The sequence below is a fragment of the Ambystoma mexicanum genome, chromosome 5q, assembly GCF_040938575.1.
Source record: "Ambystoma mexicanum isolate Mex_15411 chromosome 5q, UKY_AmexF1_1, whole genome shotgun sequence".
Lineage (NCBI taxonomy): Eukaryota > Metazoa > Chordata > Amphibia > Caudata > Ambystomatidae > Ambystoma > Ambystoma mexicanum.
Window position 1 is genome coordinate 842,295,420 of NC_090933.1, and position 14,227 is coordinate 842,309,646.

General features: G+C 47.1%; 1 protein-coding gene across 3 annotated transcripts in view; it reads right to left on the reverse strand.

The window, feature by feature from the left end:
* The window catches only part of LOC138497707 (membrane-spanning 4-domains subfamily A member 4D-like), a 780,628-nt gene that overhangs the window by 369,389 nt on the left and 397,012 nt on the right, over positions 1 to 14,227 (reverse strand). The gene's annotated exons all lie outside the window — the stretch shown is intronic.

A 14,227-nucleotide genomic window follows, 5' to 3' on the forward strand; every position in this document is an offset into this window, starting at 1 on the left:
TCCATCCATGACCTGTCTCAATCCCCCTGTTTGTTTCATCCCGTACACCATGAGGATACCACGCAGGGGCACCCACAAGACGACGACTGGCCATCCCCCACAAGCCCTGTGGCAAGGCAACATGAGGTGATCAGCCCCTCTGTGACACCACCGCAAATGGGCATGGCCCAGCAGAGGCAACAGTCCCTCGACCAGGTGATCGTGCAACAGCAGCAACTGGCCACGCTCCTCAAGGACCATGCTGATGAATGTGGGGGTACTAAGGCAGCCATAGAAACATCTACTGAGACACTTAGGGCACAAATGGAGAGAAGCACCGAGAGCCTGAGGGTACAAATGGAGAGAAGCACCGAGAGCCTGAGAGTACAAATGGAGAGAAGCACCGAGAGCCTGAGGGGGGAACTGCATGCGACGTCCAAAGACGTATGTGCTGAACTTGCCGCTGTGCGCCGTGTGCTCACTGAGCTCTCACAAACCCTTAGGGACATGCATGGACGTGAGCAGGCAGAGACATCATCCGTTGCAAGTTCCGTCCAGGGCAGCCCCCAACGTAGATCTGGGAGGAACCTGCGCTCCACAGGCAGGGGTGCCCCTGATACCCGGAGAGGGGGCTTGCAATAGCGTCTGCCCACTGACAATGAGCATCTTTGGACACTGGTGTTCTGGGGGGAGGTAGGAGGGTGGAGGGGGGTGTTGGGCTTACTTGGGTGGCGGGTCGATGGGGTGTGTAACATAATTTCACATATGCTATAAACATTTCACAATCATCCAATGAGATGTGTGGACATTGATCTTTGTGTACGAGGCCTTTATAGGCGTACAGTCCATATTGTGCATGTTCCAGACACACACAGTGCCACAAGTCCCGTGTCCATGTATCGCCACCAGGCGTGAGTGCTAGAAGCATGAATCTATGATGATCTGACGAATTTCACGGCCCTCCTGTGCCTCGCGGACTCCTTGAGGTGCTGCCACATCCCCACCCTCATCATGACCATCTTCAGGTGCTTGCAGTTCTGCGTCAGGGGGCATGGGCACATTTCTACGTACGCACATGTTGTGTAGCATGACACATGCCATGACCATCTTTGCAACCTTCTCATGGCGGTACAGGAGTGCCCCGCCAGACCTGCTGAGGCAGCGGAAACGACCCTTCAGTAGGCCGAATGCCTGTTCTATGACTACACGGGTACGTGAGTGGGCATGGTTGTAGTCCTCCTCATGCTGGTTCTGTGGGTTCCGGAGTGGTGTAAGGAGCCATCTCTTCAGTGGATACCCGGCATCACCTGTATGTGGACAATAAAGGATGTTTGTGGAATGACATTGCTACGTACGCATCTCCCCCACCCTTCCTGCCAGGTCATTGCCGCATCACATACCCCACATTATCATGCATGAAATGAGACTCACCGAGTAGCCAGGATCTGTTCCCTGCGTGTCGCTCCATGTAGCGTGGTATTGTAGAGTTCCTCAAGACCATAGAATCATGGGTTGATCCAGGAAATCGGGCACAACAATGTGTAATGATCCTGTTGGAGTCACACACCATTTGTACATTAAGAGAATGATATTGTTTTCGGTTGCGGTACTGGGCCTCCATGGCATGTGGGACAACCAATTCCACATGGGTGCAGTCGATGGCACCAATGCAACCCGGTATGCCGGCAAGTGCATGGAATCCCACTTTTGTGTTCGTAATTTCCTGCTCCGAGCGTGGTAGAGAGATGTAGTCGTCTGCGTGCTTCAGGAGGGCATCGAGCACTTGCAATAGTGTCCGTGACAACAGTGGCTGTGAAATGCCATGCAACTGTCTGACTGTGTGCTGGTAGGTGCCTGTGGCCAGGAAGTGGAGTACAGACACCACCTTCAGTAGGGGTGGGATGGCGGTTGGGCTATCTATCATGCTGACAAGGTCAGCGTGTGTCATGTCCACAATGGCGGTTATGGTGTCCCGGTCGAAACGGTAGAGGGTGTGGATCTGCTCATCAGTGAGGTTGAACGGATGCGCTCGGAGGCGTGGGATTGCGGGCTGCCTGCGTGGTGGTAGTGGCTGTGCTGGTGGGCCTTGCTGGCCCTGCCTTGCCCTCCTCCTCCTCCTGCGTCTCCTCTGTGCGGCCGGTTGTTGTAGTAGTTGGTGTTCGTCTTTTTCTTGAAGTTGGAGTACTTGCAGTGCTATCAGGTCCCCCAGGGCCAACATCGCTAGTCCTGCCGGTAGCATTTTGGAGTGGGTGTGGTTGTGGGAGGGGGTTGGGTGTGCAATTTATGTGTTTTCAGGCTGTATAGCCTCCACCTGTGGTGATTCATTCCACCTGTGCAAGCTGCAATCCCCTTTGGGCGAGCACGTCACGCACACAACGCTGCAATTCGACGCATGGCATCTTGCTATTGCAATCACGTATTTAATCCCGATGGCAGTGAAATATTGGTTCATATGTTCATTCTGCTATGGTCCCATTGTTTCACATACTATCTTTGCAGTCGCGAACAAACTTGTGAAGGGTCAGTGGAATGTAGTACTCGAATAACGGTGGACCCTCATGCAGCACTGTACCGCGGTTCACCGACGGGCGGGCCGTCCCATTTGTGAGTGAAGCCAGTTGCCATTTTCACACACTGCCGCACTACATGGATGGATTTGTGATTTCAAGCGGTCACAGATGCCTTTTCGGCGTGATGTTGCAAATGAGGAATTCGAAGGACAGAGCTTTCGATTTTCAGCTAGCGGCGAGGAGACGCCCACAGGTCTGACTGCAGATATAAGGTTCTATTGTTTAATGTCCTTCGGACAGGGGCCATGGCGAGAATGCAATGATTGATATGAATAGTATGGGATGCGCAATAGCGTAGTGGACGATAAGGCAGGACGTTCCCAAATACATGTTACTTCACAACACTGGAATTCCGGGCTGGAGCACAGTGGATTTTGCAGACTGCATTACGCACAGACTCAATGGAAATTTCACATGTTATGTGAGTAAATAATCAGGCGTTTTCATACCGGGATGAGGGAATGATGTATGGATGCATGGACAGATGATTTAATAGAGAGTTTGCCATGTACATGGCTTTTTGGAATCTATCCACTTCCCCTGCGCTATGTGATGCAGGGCTGCCATAGTGGGACCATCGTCTATCTGCCCTTGTTGAACCCTCCCTGTCTCGACGCGCCTTCAAACACTTGTGTCTATGCACGTCACTAATCCCATCTAATGGATTCTGTTTTAACAGACGCATACACACAAACACTCGTTTGTAATAGTGTTTTCACCTCGATTTATATAGTTATGATTCGCAAGTGGTTTTTGGGTGGGAATAATCCTTTGGAGTGGGCTAGCATGCATATGGCTGTGGATTTAGTGTGATAATTGAAGTGAGTAATTCAAATGAAGTTCTGATGCCCATACTATTCTTTTTCATTTCATTTGGGTGACAGGTATCTCCTCCCCTTTTGCCGCTGCCTTCTGTATGCCACTCCTGCAGATGGCTTTTACTCCCGACACCTGCTGCTTCGTGTTAATCAGTGGAGCACCATTACGATCTTATGGGACGATCGCCAATGGGCCACATGCCCTTACGCAGTACTAATGGCTAGGAGCAACATATCGACCTTTCAGCTGGACTAGTGCCTACCTAATGGGACGGCCCTGCGGTTCTAGGCGCTTCCATGTTGCCTTTTTGAATGTGAATGTAGCCCCTGTGTACCATGAAGGAACAGGGCGTCACACAAGAAGAGGCTGGTCATTTATTGCGGATGCAGCCCACAATGATGAAATATATTTTAGAGTTCATGACCTAATAGCTGTATGGGCTTGGTGATTTTGTTGTGCATTAAATTTTGATTATGATATTGACCGTGTAGCGTTATTCTTTGCAAGTAATGTAGCATATTCCTATTTGTGGAGCGATGTATTGTGAGAAGATCTGCATTGGGTTCCGGCTTCTGAGTATAGTTGCGTGGTACTGTACTGGGCGCGTTTGCCTACGAAGCCCAGTGAGGTCAGGGATAGGGGCTGCCATTATGACTGTTTTAATGATGTCATGCTCAGGGGCGGGGGATTAGCTTTTGTGTAACAGATGCCGGTCAGCCAGGTGGATTGGTGGAATGATATGATTATCAGAATATGGCTGGTCACAGGTGCCTGTGTTTGCGTGCGTTTCTTGGAGGGAGACTGAGGTCATGTCCATTGGAATAGCTTCTGTATTCGTGCCATCTGTGCCCTGCAGCTCCCACTGGCCCCTCTTGAGATGAGCCTGGCTGCTCAGTCACTCTGCCAACTTGTGTGGTACATGCTTATGCTGATGGTTGGTTTGTTTACTGGCAGGAGTACAGGGCTGGGGCAGTCTCACTCAGGATACTGCTTTGAATGTTGCCTTACACTGGTGTCAAGCGATGGGGGGGCCTGTTTTTGTTTGTCTCATATTTCAGTTCATGTTGCTGTACTTGAACCTTCACATGCCTGTGCTGCATCAGTGCGGCAATGGTGCCATGGCAAATATGGATGGCCACTCACAAGGCACTTGGAGCCCCTACATTCATTTGTTCGTTGGCATGCATGGGTGACTTGTACATTTCACTGCTTGCATTGTGTGACTTCATTGCACCTACGAGGAGTTGTGCAATGTGGCCAGGGAGTGGTGTACGGGCACTCAGTAGGGCCTTTTACGGTTGGTTCGCGATGCCGTACTTCTCACCATGGCGGAATGGTACTTTCCGCCATGCTTGATGGCGTTAGGTAAATGTCCGCTAGGGTCAGAATTCGCGTACCGTTGCGCCATGGTGGTAATTGCGGTTTCGCATGGCGCGCGTGCGCGTACTTGGTGCAGTTAGCGTTGGCGTTCACTACGGTGTCGCTAATGGCATCGTACTTTACGGTGACGGGTCATAGTCGCACCGAGCGCTATTCGATGGCGGTATTGCATTTCCGCCATCGTTTTTCGATTTCCGCCAGGGTCGTAATGAGGGCCAGTGTGCGGACATTCCTTTGTGGGTGCTTGTGGACTACACTGTACTTAAGAACCAGCCTGCATCACTTCTGAGAAGCTAGGCCTTGATTGCTCGCCCATAGCTACTGAATAGAGAATCTTGTCTGGGGTCCTCTGTGCCTCTCCTCTGCCATATAGAGAGAAGGAGTACAGACACCCCCCTCCAGTCTTTACAATTTCTGATTCAGGGAATGGCCCGGGGCCCATTCGCACGGGCCTTAACGAAGGCTCCGGGGCATTACCTGACTCAGTAATGCCCCCGCTGTGAGGGGCATATTGCTATTAGTACCCCGGCCCGCAAGATCTGCGTGACCGACACTAAAAGCACGTTTTTTCTGTCACGAAACGCTGCAGCGTTTTGGGACAGAAAAAAGAAAAGGACAGAAAAAAAAATAAAAGACCAAGAAAATGCCTACCAGGAAAGGGAAAACTTCCCTTTCTATGGCAGCCACTGGGAGCGCACACGCTGGGAACAGAAATGTTCCCAGCACGTCCGCTCCCGAAATACAACATAGAAGAAGGTAAGTGGGGTTGGGGGTAGGTTGGAGGGGAAAAAAATAAATAAAATAAATAAAAAGCACACCAGAATCCCCGGTGGGGACGATGGTAGCCTCCAGCCGTGTGGAGGCGCAGAACGAGGATGGCCCCGCTTCGAGCCTCCACACCACTGGAGGCTGCCACGCCGCCCACCGTGGACAAAGGAGGCAGAAGGTAAGTGGGGTGGGGAGGGCAGGGAGGTGGGAGGAAAGGGGAACAAAACAAAAAATCCCTTACCTGAGTCCTCGGCAGGGGGCAAAGGCAGCTTCTCAGCCGTGGGGAGGCTCGGAGCGGGGATGGCCCCGCTTCGAGCCTCCTCATTGGCTGAGGGCTGCCACGCCCCCCGCCATGGACAAGGCAGCTGGAACCGCAGCCGAGAATCGAGGGATTCTTGGCCGGGTAACGACCCGGCGAGAGCCAATCAGAATGCGTGTTGCAATCTGCTTGACTCTTGCCGGGTACTAATTAAGCAATATGCCCCGAGCGGCGGGGGCATTACCGAGTCAGGTAATGCCCCGGGGGGCCCACCTGACTCGGTAATGCCCCCGCCGCGAGGGGAATATTGCTATTAGTACCCCGGCCTGCAAGATCTGCGTGATCGGGGCACTAAAACCTGAGCCTTACGTTAGGAGGTTCCCATCGCCTAAGTGGAGGGCAACATTCCAAAGATTTTGGTTTAATCTCCTTCCACCTATAGAAATGGAGGAAGGTAGAACAGGGCTAGAGAAAAGATTGAGATGCTGTACATTATGTAAGGATGCGAATCGATTGGAGATGTTGGAGCACCTAGTTATGGAAGGCCCTTCATCTCATCTCATTAGGCACAAGCACTTTAATAGATTATTACTGAACAAAGGTGTTACTATCAAAAGTATTTCTGGGCTCAGATTCTAAGTGGTTCACAGGTTTCTTTATCATTAGCAGCATTAAGTTGCACTGAGGATTTTTTTTTTAACTATTTTAATGTCTGTTTTTTAGGAGACAAAATATGATATGATGAGAATTGTATGATTAGAATCTCTTATATTATTAGAATTGTAAACATGGTGATGATTGTGTTGAATTGGTTTATGTTTGATTTATTTTTAATCTTATGATGTATTCTGTAATATTTGTTTTAACAATATTGTGTATGGTTTCATGATAACCAAAACACATTAATAGAATTGAAACAACAGAAAACAAATATATATAGTCTTTCCCCTTCTGTGATGGCATGGCTGACTGGAAAGCAATCGTCTGGAGTGATGCAAAGTGCAAATAAAAAGGTTATGAATTCAAACCTTCCAGACATCACTCTTCAATTTTGCCTTTGTCACGCCGAGAGGTATGGTTATGCCCAGACGTGATCCTCAGCATTTCATACCTAGAGACACAAGCTACACTTTACTGATGATGCTCAGCGAGGCAAACATATGTCTGATGTTGCTTAGAGTCTCTTGAAGAGGGGATGTGACCTAGCAGTATGGACTGGACAGCCCTTTTTGGGATGAGACCAAGCCTTATTTGCATATAGTATTTACCCTTGTGTGATGGCATGGCAGTTTGAATGGCCCTCTTCACTTTTGTTTCTTGGTCCCTTCCCGATTTCGCTCTCTGTATCGGTCTTTCTCTCTCTACCTCTGGTTGCATCTTTCTCTCCCTCATGTTTCTTAACCTTCTGCTCCATGTTCCGTGTACTTGTATCACCTTCCTTGTATATCCATCGAAACAGTGGGATGCCAGCAGTTGCTCTAGAGAGGGGATTGTCCACCCACTCTTCTCCCCAGCTACAATACGTTTGAAGGTACTTCAATGTAATGACAGGGTGGACTTACTTTGCAAAAGTAAATACAAAGGATACATAGAAATATTACATTCTCTCCAGTAGTGGTCATTATTCTGCATTTTAAAATCCAGGGTGGATTTCATCGGCTACCCCTCACTTATGTCAAAAATGTGTTGCATAGAGAACAGCTGTCATTAGCCTCACACCAGGGGCAGGGAGATACATGTCCACTGGGCAGGGCACAGAGAAGCCTGCAGTCCCACCATCCATTACACATGGATGGTGGGGTCCAGGACAGGGTACATTTGGGTCCATCGATGAGCAGAACGGTCTGTGTATTGGTGGTAGTAGGGATCGAGAAATACAGAACTTTCTGTGGTGGCAGCAGCGAGGATGAAGATGAGCCATAACCTGAGAGGGGCTCGGGACAGAGGCTCCTATGGGGACCTTGTGTGTGGCTGGGGACAGAGTGGCCATCTGTTAAATCTCTCTTCTGAGGGGGTGGGGGCAGGGCAGTAGTACAGGTTGCTGTGGAAGGAGCGGGGGGAGAAGCATACACAGAACAGACATTCTTCTCTTATACCCAAAGAGCTACAGAGGAGCACAAAATGAAAATAAAAAGTACACCATGCACTTTCAGCCTAAGAATTACTGCCACTCCTCTCTCTTTGCACATATACCTTTCAGGCTGAGGGTAAGGAGTACCCTCTCATTACCAGAAAATCCAAAAGTAATATGCCCATGCTGTGGTGTTTGACTGTGCTCACGAGTAGCTCGAAGGCTGCACGTTGATAAAGAAAACACCAAAGAATAAATGCCAGGAAGAGCTTCTTCTGTGTCAGGAAGAACATCTTTTAGGCTGCAGTGCCTTCTGTGCCTCATGACAAAGGACAGGTTTGGTGCCCAATGTCCATCAACCCTTGTGGCAAGAGCAGAACCACCAGATAATATGTGTGAGGTCTGAAGGCCTGGAGTGATCATGGATTCTGCCTGGGACTGATGAGCATGTAAGGAGTGCTTACTGTCACAACCATCTTTATTGAAATCCAGATCCCCATAATGACTCTTTCCCTCCCTTCCCACCCATAACCTAACACTGGGCGGTGGCATTACATTTCTGTGCAGCCTCGTGCTCTTCAGCAAACACTATACATTCCTTGCACTTAATATAAATGCATTGCTAAGCACTTCAAAAGCAAGATGCCTACTACTGGACCAAGCTGCATTGTTTTGTCTTTAAATGTACCAATTTGCAAATGTTCCCTGTCAGGCTAGCTGCTTCAAAATCATTTAACAGAGGATTGCGCACATACAGGGAAATTTAGGATGCACAGAATGTTCAGTATTTTTTTTTTATGGTGAGATCCTAAAATAAAAGTAGGAGTTGAAGATTAACTAGCCATATTCAAGTACTGCGGGGAAGGAATTGGGTCAAGGATTCGAACAGCTGAATGTTTGTCTAAATCATCTTTGTGTTGTTGTCCTTGTATAATTTATGCCGATAGGGGCTGGAGCATTATCTGAAGGCCTGGTCCTACATCCTACTGATATTACTATATCGTAGTCCGTTAAGGGTATACTGGAATCCTGGGCTGAACGTATGCCTTTTTTTGTGATTATTAGCACCGAGCCTATGCAAAATGTTGACACAGCCACTTGGCAAAGTGGCTATGTTTTCAGTAATCGAAAAACAAGACTCACAGAGAAAGGGGCGGGTCAGTCCAGAGAAATGGAGATGGAGGTACCAGCAGAAACCTGTTGTAACCAACTCCTGGGAGTCAAGGGCATTTGCAAATGATAAGTGCTCCTAGCCCCTCCTAATTCACACCTTTGAGGTTGTACACTGCCTCACTCACTCAACAAGTACTTTCCCAGGCCCATATTAGAGATATGGCTCCATGAAGGAGATTTTGATATAGTGGAGAGGAGCTCGTTATTTCATCCCAAGAGGGAGGGAGCAGGAAGCCATGCTGAAGAGGTCACACCACCTGTTTTAAAGGGCTTGCCCATCCACATGGAGAAAAGCTGCACCACTCTTATTATTTTTATTAAAATTGTTATTGCTTTCAAACTAAGAACATTGTAATAGCAAAAGAAAGCTTCAACACTTTAAAAAACAAGAAGACAGAACCATCAATTCCAAATGCAATTGTTTATTTTGTCCTGTTACAGTCAAAATAAAAAATAACAAAGGGCATGGGGTCAGATTTCCATCTCAAAAAGTCCAACCCCAATCAGATGGTCTACCCAGCACCCTCCTCTTAGAGATCAAAACTTAACACCAAAAATTTCCTTTAGCTACCTGATCTTTACGCCCATTCAGATTTGAAGCCGATTATTGAGTCGAATTTAAGCACTGCCAATGCTCGACCTATTTTTTGTCCCATAAGCAGCCAATCCCAACATTCTTCCAGAGATAAACATCCTGTTCCCTCCAAATAACTTCCCATATATTGTCATCTTTTTATAGATAGTGCCTCAACAGAAACGGCACAAATTATTATCAACGCCTCTCTTGTGCTGCCTAAACTGTATTTCACGAGTGGGCATAATATTCAGGCGGCAACACATAAGGAGATCCCTGTAAAATGCTGAGTGGAATTTGCAGACATAAAGGGGCGGATCGTTGAGACCCTTTTTTTCCAACCACCATCTAAATGTGGCGATAGGTCTGGCTTCACAGGTGTTTATCCAATCTGCCTTTCCAAAATCGTCTTTACCTTAAGAGGGTTTGCTCTTAACAGATCAATTTCCGCCCCACAATTATGCAATGTTTCATTCATTCTATCAAACCACTGGTTCAAAGATCTTTCATTTAGTCTACTTACAGTTCTCAGGATGGGAAATGGGGGTTGGATGGCCTCCAACACAATACATTTCCGATATAAAGAAATCTCCTTCCATAGGACTATGGAGGCCATTGAGGGTAATCTTAATTCATGCCGGATTTTAGCTATTGATAAAGACTTTGGGAGTCTTAATATACTGCGCCAAAAATGGCCCTCCATCAGAAGCCATACTTTTTTACTTAAATTGGGCAGTGTTTCCGCTCCATATGTAAGGACCTGTAACACCTTTTCCCTATAAAAGGTGAGAATTGGTATCATGGAAAAGGCCCCATAACGCCTATGAATGACGATTCTTTGATTTGTCAAGTTTTAGTTTTGATCTCAGCCAGACCAATTGAGCATTTTCATTTATGTTCTAATTTATTTTGACTCCCAAGTAAATGATGGTTTTCACTACTTCCAGACAAACTTCCTCAACCCTCCAAGAGAAGGACGTCCTTAGTTTCCTCCTAGCATTTGACATAAGGAGGACTTGAGATGTTTTGACAGTCATTCTCATGCCATTTTTATTTAGGTAGACATTGAATGCTGAGATTCTGCGTTGAAGGCCTATGGCCGTTTCATCGAGAAAGACAATGTCATCTGCATAAAGCAGTCATGGGAGTTCACATCCATTCAGCTTTGGTGGAAATGCGCGAATGGCCTCCTGTGAAATCCCCAGGTCAGACAAATACAGGATAAATAAGATGGGAGCAAGATCTTCATAGACATCAAAACCCCTGCCACCAATCTGATCTGCATGGATGTGTCTGTATATAAGGCCTGGATGGCCTCTAGAAGGTCAACAGGACACGTCAAAGTTTTCAAGTTAGCCCACAGACAGTTCCTGTCTACTCCATCAAAGGCTGATGTAAGTCCGGAATGCCATGTATATTGTAGAGTTCTTATCAATCACCCTCTGTTTTAATAAGTTCAGGACAAATATGTTTAAAGATGTCCCAACCCCCTTTATGAATCCTGTTTGCCTGGGGTCAAGTATCCCCTTTCCAGTTGCCCATAAACTGAGATCTCGAAGGATCACTGAGGCAAAATGCTTGCCCAATGAGTCCAAGAGAGCGATAGTTCCTATGATCAGCCCTATCGCCCTTCTTGAACACTGGTAAAACCCAAACATCCCGCCATGATCCTGGCATTCATCTATTTAACATCACCTGCGTGAATAGGTATAACGCAAATTTCACCCAGGCCTCAGGATTACTCTTCATCATAGAATTGGAGACACCGTCAGGTACAGCCGCTCTGGATGAACTCAGCCTCATGATTATTGACCTAGCCTCCACTACATCGAAATAAAAACACCAGCACCCTGAATATTGAGCCCCATGGGACGGGGATATTGTAATCAATCCCTCAAAGGTTTTAGAATAGTGGCTAACCCACCCTTCTTCCGTAACCCGTCCATCAACTGGTCTTTTCTACCGCTGCCCCCATTATTAATGAGCTCCCACATATAGCAGGAGTTTTTTCGACAGACAGAGCAGCATCCTCTCAGCATCCTTTTGGATGAGTATGGCCCCATGTGCTTTCACCCAGTTTTTATAGGCATGCCTGCGTTTCTTTACTAACGCTTCTGATGATGCTGTATTCAGCAGTCTTAATTTCCTCACCTCTGCCCTGAATGTTCGGCAGACTTTAACTAGTCCAAGATTATAGGTATGTTTGGGAGCATGATGGAGTGGGCCACCTCTTCCAACCTTTGTGTAAAGCCTCTCAAAGCCACGTATATTCTACCAGCTTATTGTCCCTAGCAATGCCTTTGTCTAAGCAGGAGGCAAGGAGGGGGATTTTCCTTGCTGGGATTTTCACTCGATTTAACCCTCCATTTAACTCAACAGGAGGCATAATTCTGTGTGCGTATCGGCCTGCAGGTATCTTAATGGTGATAGATAACAGGTCATGATCACTCTGTGGAAGATGTACAACCTCAAACCCAGAAACCTTTTCCCCCAGGGTTGATGACACAAAGCAGTAATCTATACAGGCTGCCTGTATACCATTGCTCCAAGTGGGTACACTTGGACAATCACCCACAGGTTGCCCATTTAACAAGCACATGTTAACCTCCTCCGCCCATCTCCGAGCTTACCCATCAAGCTTCTCAAGCTGCAGTGGCAATTAAAATCACCACAGATCAAAATTTCAAGATTACCCCCATCAATTAAGATCAAGAAAAAGGGCTCCTGGTTGTGACCCTATTCTGCCCAGGAGGGCTAAATTGTCTCAGACACAATTGAAAGGGTCAAAGAAACAAAAACACAGACCCCTTTAGCACATGCGGAAACAAGTCACACAAGTAAAATCTAGTCTCACACCACAGTTGTTTCAAAGAGATTTCATTGTAGTTCAAAAACAACCACATCTAAATGTGAGAAAACCTACAGAACAACAATTTTGAATTCAGAAGGCAATATAAATTGCAACCCATATATCAACAAGATGCACTACTTGAAGTGGAGTACATACAATCTACATGATAAATATCCTACTGTCGAGGTAATGCAAGACAGGGCTCATAACAGATGCACAAGTACAGACAGTACAGTAAGTTAACAAGTTTACATAAAAAACAGTGAGTATATTTGCAACACTGACTAAAAAGTCAAAGTCTACACCACAGTGTTTCGGCCCTTCTGGGGCTGGAATGTAGCCCTGTTCTTATATGGGCCTTCATCAGGACAGAAGACTGGAGCGTCTCAGTGTTCTGCGGGTGCTGCCAAGAATAAATGGAGCTTAGTGAGAGGGTGGTTCTTTTAGGGTCGGGTTTTTAAAGTTAGACATAACTCGATATGGCACACTTAATCTGATAATTGTATTGACTGTCTTAAATGTAGACGGGAAAGGCTTACCAGGTGCTGGACCCCGGGAGGCTGAAGTGGTGGCACTCTGCAAGAGTCAGGTGTCACTGGTAAGAGATGCTTGTCGAGAAACAGTTCAATCTGGGGAAAATAGGCTCTGTGTGAATATTCACAGTCAGCGGGTATTGTGTAATGTTAAAAGAAATGGCAGCCGCTTACCTGACTCTAGGTGGCTTGAATTTTGTTTTAATGCGGTCTGGCTTGATGCAAACCTGCAAAAGTGGGCATAATTTAAGTCCCAATCTAACCGGCATAAATACTAATAGTTATATAATGCTAACCAAGCGACATTACGGCACATGATTACCTACGCTCTTCATGGTATCTGGAAGATCTCACAAGTATATTACACCCCGGCTGGGAATGCCGTGTCCGATGCGACTTGTTGAAGCGCAGACGTGGGCACAGCTTGCAGCGAATCCAGGATTGGTGATTCCTGTGATCATGGGAGAGACGGGTGCATGATTAATGTGGAGCTAGTGCTTACAAGGATCTGCAGCCACACGATCTCAGTGGACTCCGCTCTCTTACCTCAATTTCTTCACTGAAACAAAGAGAACAGCCTCTCCTGGAGATGGGCGCTGTTGCTATGGCCACCGCTGTTTAAGTCGCGGTGGCCATTTTGGAACTGCCAACGTGGCAGAGAGTCGTCTAGGTGGTTCTAGTTCCTCTAATTTGCGTCTCTATGAGAAAACAATTAATTTTGGGAGGTCTTACACCCGTGTAATGAAAAGTGGAGGGCCTATCTTGAAGGTACGGCCCTTGGATGCACAATGGCCAGGACCTAGTCAGCTGGGCGTGGCCAATTGTGCCGGACTTAGTTCACGGGCCAGCTAAGTGTGTGAAACGAATCCCACGTGTCTGTCCACCCACCTGTGTGGATGGAGGGGTGATCTTATTGTGAAACAGAATCTCATGATGCAGTACTCCATGTCCATGCGCACAGGTGATGCCATATACAGCGAGAATGCTGTGAGTGCTTGGTTGATATAGAGCAACCCAGTGCATTACAAGACACGGTGCTTTTACATAATTTTCTGTGAGAAAGGCAACCAATGCTAACAGTTTATACAACAATAAATGGTCAACTCATGTTACTGGAGTGGAGTGAAACTTAGCATTTGGGGCCAGGGTGTAGGTACCGGTGGTATTTGTGGGAATATCACTCATGTAGAGCCTATCTATTTTCTGGGTGTCATACACAAAGATCATAAAAAAGATTTCCAGAGATATTC